General features: G+C 39.3%; 1 non-coding gene across 1 annotated transcript; it reads left to right on the top strand.

Annotated features, from left to right (window-relative positions):
• Positions 1-4,077: 4,077 nt before the first annotated feature.
• Positions 4,078-4,193, top strand: LOC114905415. Its single transcript, XR_003796241.1, has one exon. It is a non-coding gene; the product is annotated as a small nucleolar RNA SNORA22 (small nucleolar RNA).
• The last annotated feature ends 4,084 nt before the right edge of the window (positions 4,194-8,277 follow it).

Genomic DNA, 8,277 nt, shown 5'->3' with positions numbered 1-8,277 from the left:
GTTCAGGTACATATTTAAATCGAGGAGAAAGTCTTTTTATGGGAGATAAACACATTCTGAAGCATGGAACTTCATCTTTTTAAATAACACCCAGTGCAAATTTCTGTATAAACTTTTTTTCCAAGTTCACTCATTCATCAGAAATCTATTGAGTAACTACTGTTATCCAGGCACTGTTCTTGTGCAGCTGAGATAAGGCAATGAACAAAACCAAATTTTGGAGGGAGAGGAATAAAAGATGGTAAGTACAGTGAGGAAAATGAAGACAAGATGGGGTATGAGACTTGCATGGGGATTGGTCTTGGAGGAAGTACTGGGATTCTGGCAGTGATGGGAATGTGGGGCATGCGAGAGTAGCCCTCCAGATGCCAAGGCTAACAGTGGTGCTCCCGTGAGGCTTGGGGAGGGGAGGATGGAGAGCACCCCACAGAGTCTGGGGCTCCTCTTCACTGTGGCCAATGGTCCCTTGGAGATCAAAGGTACGATCAAACGCAGCATGCCCCTCGGCTCCCCCTTGACTGTTCTTGAAAGTGGGACCACATAGAAAATAGCTTTTCATTAACTTTTAAAAGAAATTGAGATACAATTCACAGAACATAGTATTATCCATTTAAAGTGCACAGTTCGGTGGTTTTTAGTATATTCACAAAGTTTTACAACCATCTCTACCATCTAATTCCAGAACATCTTTATCACCCCAAAACAACACTGTAGCCATTAGCAGTCATTCCCCCATTTCTGACCCCTCTGCCCCCAGCCTAGGGAAACACTAATAAAGTTTATTTCTATAGATTTGCCTATTCTGGGCATTTCAGATAAATGGGATCACACATTATGTGGCCTTGGTGCCTGGCTCTAACTTAGTATAATGTTATCATGATTCGTCCGTGTTGTAACACGTATCAGTATTTCATTCCTCTTTATGACTAATATTCCATTGTATGGATATGCCATATTTTGTTTATCCATCAGTTGACAGACATTTGGATTGTTTCCACCATTTGGCTGTTATGAATAATGCTTCTGTGGACGGCCATGTATAAGTTTTTGTATAGCCATATCTTTTCAATTCTCTTGGGTATATACCTAGGTTCATTAACTCTTTTAAATAAATATCATAAATCCTTTTTCTTAATTTCCATCTGAACATAATAGAAATTTAAGAGAAGGGCTAAATTCTAATCACCTTCACGGCAATAAGAATTAACTAGATCTTTCTAGAGACTTGGCAGTTCTGAAGGGATTAAAGCAAGACTACTTCTGCAACTTCTATTTTCCTTATCACCTCAAATTTTCCCAGGTGAAAATCTCCAATTATTGATTTCAAGGAATTACATGTACCAGTTAGGAAGTACAATTTTATTTGCTTAAGCTTCTAAAGGGCAATGTGGTACCATATAGGCAAATAAAAATGAACAGCCCTGTGATGCTTGGCCAATTAGGAGAGCAAATTGTAGTGTTTGGGAGGGGACTGTGCCTTTCAACTTTAAAACACAAACCTGATTGAAATACAGTGGCTTTATGGGGTGAACAAGGCAGTGGAAGGTACCATGCAGCAGGTTTGGGAGGGAGAAAGGCCAACAGCAATATTGAAACTTAAATTTCAAAAGATTTATTGATTTTATTTTTGATAGTATTCTTAGCATTTTCCACACGTTTTATTTTGAAATTTTTCAAATATTCAGAGAAGTTGAAAAACTAGCACAAAAAATACACTTTTTATCACTTAATATTTTGCCACATTTGCTATATCTCTCTGTATATTATGCTCTTTTAAAATAAACTCTGAAAATAAGTTACAGACATCATAATACTATTCATGCCTAAGAGAAAGGACATTCTAGCTGTTACACCATTATCATTCCTGAGACGATTACCATTAATTCAATACTATCACCTAACATATAATCCATTTCCATTTCCTCTGACTGTAATGTCCTTTATAACTGTAGTTTTAAGTCCAGAATCCAATCCAAGTTTCACTTGTTGCATTTGGTTGTTAGGTTATTGTACTGAGTACTTGACGGATATGTGGTCATGGAAGTGACTCCCAAGGAGCTTGTATAGAACTCTCTCTGCAGAGTTTGATCTGGATAAGATTCTCTCTTGCAAGTGGACTTTGAAGTTTTAAAATTTGAGACGTATTAAAGACATTTTCAAGTAATTTAAATATTTAAGAAGTTGTACAATTGTTAAGCATTCACTATGTGGTAGGTGGTGTGCTGGCCTCAAGGATCTGACTGACATAGGAAAGGTAGATACATCTGTGAACAAATCCAAGCAATACAGTGACAATAAGGCAAAGATAGAAACAAGCACATGGTACAAAAGAAGGTTCCGAAGAAGATGGGTCCCTGAAAGCCTAGTTTCTTCAAAAACCATTAATTAGGGTAAGATAGGGAGGGTGGGAGGGAGACACGAGAGGGAGGGGATATGGGGATATATGTGTATGTATAGCTGATTCCCTTTGTTATACAGCAGAAACTAACACACCATTGTAAAGCAACTATACTCCAGTAAAGATGTTAAAAAAACAGCCAATAATTAGAAGTCAGAAAGGCAATTGAAGTAGAGGCATGTATTTACCTAGCCATAGAGAGCTAAGACAGCATCTCTTCAGAAACTTGGAGCAATTTAGTACATGAAATTTAATATTGGAGTGTAGAGTGGGATAGGTGAAATGCTTAGGGCCTTTTATGCTATTATCCTGCAGGCACAAAGGAACCAGAATAGGATTTTAAGATGGGGAAGGAGATAATACAGTTTGTTTGTTTTTTTTAACATCTTTATTGGGGTATAATTGCTTTACAACGGTGTGTTAGTTTCTGCTTTATAACAAAGTGAATCAGTTATACATATACATATGTTCCCATATCTCTTCCCTCTTGCGTCTCCCTCTCTCCCACCCTCCCTATCCCACCCCTCTAGGTGGTCACAAAGCACTGAGCCGATATCCCTGTGCCATGCGGCTGCTTCCCACTAGCTATCTACCTTACGTTTGATAATACAGTTTTCTCAAGGGAGTGTTGGCTATATCACCTGGAGTGTTATATCATCTAGGGTGAAACTCACTGGAGGGCCGTAACTGATCAAGGCAATGGCAGAGGGAATGGAAAAAGGAGGATGCGTTTGAACGTGATTGAAGAGAAGGCATCAAGGCTCATTGGATGTGGCTGGGAGTCCAAAATGACTCCCAGATTTCTCGCCCGAGTAGTTGGGTGCACAGTGGTGCCAAGACAGAGAATACAGGAGGAAAATAAAATGGAATGTTCAAGGGAAGTGTAGATGAGGAATGAGTTGGACTTTGGAACTGAACGTTGGAGAGCCCAGTAAGCTATGTAGGTAAATTACTTCTCGAGAACTGCCAAGAAGTGTGACTTGGAGATAGTTCAAGGGGTGGTTAAAGCCAGGGCATGGGTAAAACTGCCTACAGAGGCAGTTCTAAAGTGATATGAAGACTGAACAGAGAGGAATGTCATCATGAAGGACGTGGGCAGGGGAGAGGATTTGGTCCCTGATGGGGATTGAGAGAAATGGGGAAGGAGAACCAGAGGATGCATCATGGAGCCCAGAGAAAAAGGAAGGCTCTTCCATTGTTGGTTTCAGTTTGCAATTAAACCAAAGCCCAGAGTCCTTCAGTTTTATGGCCTTGAGCCTTAAGCAAACACCTATAATTCTCTCATATAAAAAGAAGATGTGAAGTAAACTTTCTGAATAAAAAAGTTAAAGTCACACACCATATCACTAAAAACGAGTGAGGTCTGATTAAATACTCATTCATCATCATTTTCAATTTTCTTGGGGAAATTCTCACACATTTTAGTTGAGACTTTGTCGGAGAATGAAACTACAGGCTCCGAAATCAGACCACTTTGCCACTTTACTACCCATGTTGCTTTGTACCTCAGATTCCTGGTCTATGAAATTGGGTTAATCTGTTACTTGCTTGGGTTAGTTGTGAAGATTTTGTGAGATAATAAAAGTTTCTGACATGGTGTTTAACATGCACTAGTTGTTCAATAAGTATTCCCTTTTTGCTTTTTAAAAAATGATTATCACTATAAAAGAGAAAGCTCTTTGCACAGTGAACACCCAAGTGTGCTTTATAATTCCCTTGGCTTTGACTCTGTACTAGAGCAATGTCTGTTCTTTTCCTCCGCATTGAAAGGAGTATTCAGAAAGTCAGCCCATTATATTAATTGTGTTTAAGGGTATGAATGATCTAGCATATCCCTTCATAAATTTGCTTTGTCATGAACTATATTTGCATCTAACTGGAAAAAAAGAAGAGAAAGCTCTTAATGTGTATAAAATTATATTCTTCCATGAGTGAGAACATTGCCTGTTTGAGATTCACACACGCCTACTTCTGGTAACTGGTCTACCTTTGGTTCACAGTGCCCCAGTTATAAACCTTTGCCAGAGCATGACCACACCTGAAGATAAACACATCTCACCTTTACTCTCACCTACTCAGACACCGAGCTAGAAATAAGAACCCCCGCATATGTGCCCACCTAGATGGCCTCACATCTAGAAAAGACATAGTAGCAAAAATAATTATTTTTATGTGTATAATATAAAAATTTGTCCTTAGCAACCACTGTCTACATTTTAGTAATCACTATAGTCTACAAGTACACTACACATATTCTTACATTCAGAGACGATGGTATGGAGCTTCCCTGGTGGCGCAGTGGTTAAGAATTGGTCTGCCAATATAGGGAACATGGGTTCGAGCCCTGGCCTGGGAAGATCCCACATGCTGCGGGGCAACTAATAAGCCGGTGCGCCACAACTACTGCAAATAATAAGCCCGTGCACCACAACTGCTGCAGCCCACGAGCCTAGAGCCTGTGCTCCGCGACAAGAGAAGCCACTGCACGGAGAAGCCCGCACACGGCAAGCAAGAGCAGCCCCTGCTCGACGCAACCAAAGAAAGCCCATCTGCAGCAATGAAGAACTGATACAGCCAAAAATAAATAAATAAATAAATTTATTTTTAAAAAATGATGGTATGTGGTTTGAATAAGGAAGGGGGATGAAGCTGAGTATATGTACCTAAGACAGCAATAGGAATTTTTAAAATTTTATTTATTCATTTTTAGGATTAAAATAGTAACGAAGTTTTCCTGGCATAAAAAATAGTATCTTCTGTAATTCCAAGGGTTTCTTATTAATTGGTTGTTTCAATGGCTGAACAGTAGTTTCGCACATTCATGATAAATTCTGTTTCCCTTCCTAAAATATAGCTTTAGGCTGTTGCAAATTTAGTTCAAGAGATCTTTTTTACCTGAGTGAAAAAGATGAGGAACCTCTGAGATACCTGTTTAGGGTATCAATTTTTTTAAAATGTAAACTTGATAGAAGGGAAACGCAAGCTCCACTATTGATTAACAATAATTCTATTTATGGAGCACTAACTACAAGCCTGGCATTAGCTCTTTAGCAAGGATTGCCTCTTTTAATCCTCTCAACAAACCCCAGAGGTAGCTTTTACCACCCTCATTTTACAGAAGGAGAAACTAAGGCTTGGAGAGGTTAAGTGAGAGCAATAGGAATTGAATTAGTTTTTCTGGTAATTATCCCTTATAATATCTTTTCCTCATGCTTAGAAAGTTGCATCAGTAATTATGTAATTTCTCCCTAGAAACTAAGGCTTGGTTTTGGTAGTGTTTTATTTGCTTGTGTGCACACTACTTAGTTTTAAAATGAAAACTAGAATAAAATCAAGGGAAACACTAAATTTGATAACTCTTGATGACATGCTAAAAGCAACTTGCTCATTCACTTGGTATGACTTACGATACATATACAATAAAATATTGCTTATTTGGAGAGTGGGCATACTATGTAAAAAATTAAACTCTACTTTTTTGTATTTACATCAAGTAATATATGTGATTTTTCCTTTACTTGGTTGTGTGTAATCATGAAGTTGATACTGTTCTCTTGGTGTTTATGTTCTAAAGGTTACGTTGTTCAGGTTATGTTGCCTCGGGCAAGTTAACCTGATTATTTTATTTTATAAAATATTTTATATTTTGCTTATCTGAATTCTTCTTATCAACATTAATGAGAAATGGATTCATATTGCAAGACAAATGTGACCTATTGTTTGCTTGTTATTTTCTAGACAAGTTCATTGAGTCAACCACTGGACACTTCTCAAATTTTGTTTCAGATTATTTTTTGAAGTAGCACCATTTATTTTACTTTTATTTGACTCTTTTTTTTTTTTTTTTTTTAACTGAATTTATTCCCGGGCCATAGTTTTTGCTTCTTCAGTTTCTTCTGGGATATCTTTTTCTTCTATGCAACCTCCTCTTCTGGTTTAGGAACAATCTGCTCTTTTTCAGTAAGAATCATCTCAATGTGGCAGGGAGAGCACATGTACGGGTTGATCCCACCATGAGTTCTCTAAGTCCTGCGCTGCATCTTGGGAGCTGTGTTCACCTGGATGTGTTCAATGACCAGAGGATCTACACCTAAGCCCTTCAGTTCAGCATTACTCTCTGCATTTTTGAGCATGTGCAGTAGAAATTCAGCACTCTTTTGGGGCCATTGACCCTGCATCCAGCCCCACTGTTTGGCCTGAGCACACCTACAAACTCTATCATTGTAACGACAGAATGGCACACGTTACTTCTGTAAAGTGATATCCTTCAGATACTTGGTGGATTTTTGGATCTGCATACCCTTAATGGCACAAAGATTTGAACCTCTTGATTTGCATGATTTTTGTGGGTTTTCTGGGTCAAGAGAATAGCGAACCATTTTCAGAGGCCACCTTGGGCTGCTTACTGGGAAACTGCACCATTTATTATACTTTTTAAATTATTTTTTAAATTGAGGTATAGTTTAGACAGAATAAAATGAACAGGTCTTAATGGCTCAGTTAGAGGAGTTTTGAAAATTATATGCACCCATGAAAGCATCATGCAAAACATGCTATTGAACATTCTTATCACCCGAGAAAGTTCTTGTGGCACAATTTACTTTTTAAATTAAACCCCACTAAATTGTATGCTTTAAAAGGGTGAATTTTATGGTATGTGAATTGCATCATCAAAAAAAATCTGCTCCACATTTACTTGCTATCTCACCTCAAGAACTAACAGAGGTTTCCACCATATGTAGTAATCCGTCCCAGTCCCCCCCATATATTACATTTTATTTGCTTTCTTTTTCGGAAACAGGAAATTGGAGGTTACTGAAGATTGTAAGAAGCACATCAACAAGACCGGCTGGGCCAGAGCTTGTAGTTTAGGCTGTCCCTGTAGTGACAACAAATAGGCTTCCCTGGGCTCTGGTGTGGAAAGACCCGGAAGCAGAGTTTAGACACTGGGTTTACCTTGTGTCTCAATGTTGTAAATATTACCACCCACAGAGTAAGGGCCCAGGCAGAGTACAAGAGTTACTGTAGCGGAACAAAGACGTGGAGAATGGACTTGAGGACACGGGGAGGGGTAAGGGTAAGTTGGGACGAAGTGAGAGAATGGCATGGACATATATACACTACCAAATGTAAAATAGATAGCTAGTGGGAAGCAGCCACATAGCACAGGGAGATCAGCTCGGTGCTTTGTGACCACCTAGAGGGGTGGCATAGGGAGGGTGGGCGGGAGACGCAAGAGGGAGGAGATATGGGGATATATGTATATGTATAGCTGATTCACTTCATTGTATAGCAGAAACTGGCACACCACTGTAAAGCAATTATACTCCAATAAAGATGTTAAAAAAAATAAAGACTATCCCGGCAATAAATCCTCTCCAGGGCAAGGCTGTAACCAAGCTAAGCAAGAGAAGTTACAGTTGACTTCACAACTGGATTAGTATATGTTTCCCCAACTCTTCTATCATCGTGTGTGTCAGAGCTTGCCCAGAGAGCAGGGAACCCTCTGTGTCGCCAAACCAAATCCTCCCAAACCGCACTAGGAACCTGGCTCATTCTTTCAGTAAAAACGGCTGTTCTCAAACTTTAGCTGTGCATCAGACTCTCCTGAAAGGCACTTTAAGATGTGGATTGCTGGGCCCCAAACGCAGAGATTCTGCTTTAGTAGTTCTGGGGTGGGATCTAAGTATTTGGGTTTCTAATGAGTTTCCAGGTGAATCTGATGCTTCTGGTTCGGGGACCACACTTTGAGAAGTACTGTGCTGAAACTGCCCCTATAACATTTGGTAATTAGTGGGGAATTTCACCCAGTTGTTAATACCCTAGACCAGCCTTGAGATGTCAGTTGAACTCTTGCTATCAGGAGAGCAGGGTCAGGC

This window comes from Monodon monoceros, unplaced genomic scaffold (assembly GCF_005190385.1).
Source record: "Monodon monoceros isolate NGI ecotype Baffin Bay Population unplaced genomic scaffold, NGI_Narwhal_1 Super_Scaffold_21, whole genome shotgun sequence".
NCBI lineage: Eukaryota > Metazoa > Chordata > Mammalia > Artiodactyla > Monodontidae > Monodon > Monodon monoceros.
The sequence above is the reverse complement of the archived record's forward strand: the minus strand, read 5'-3'. Positions and strand labels throughout refer to the sequence as shown.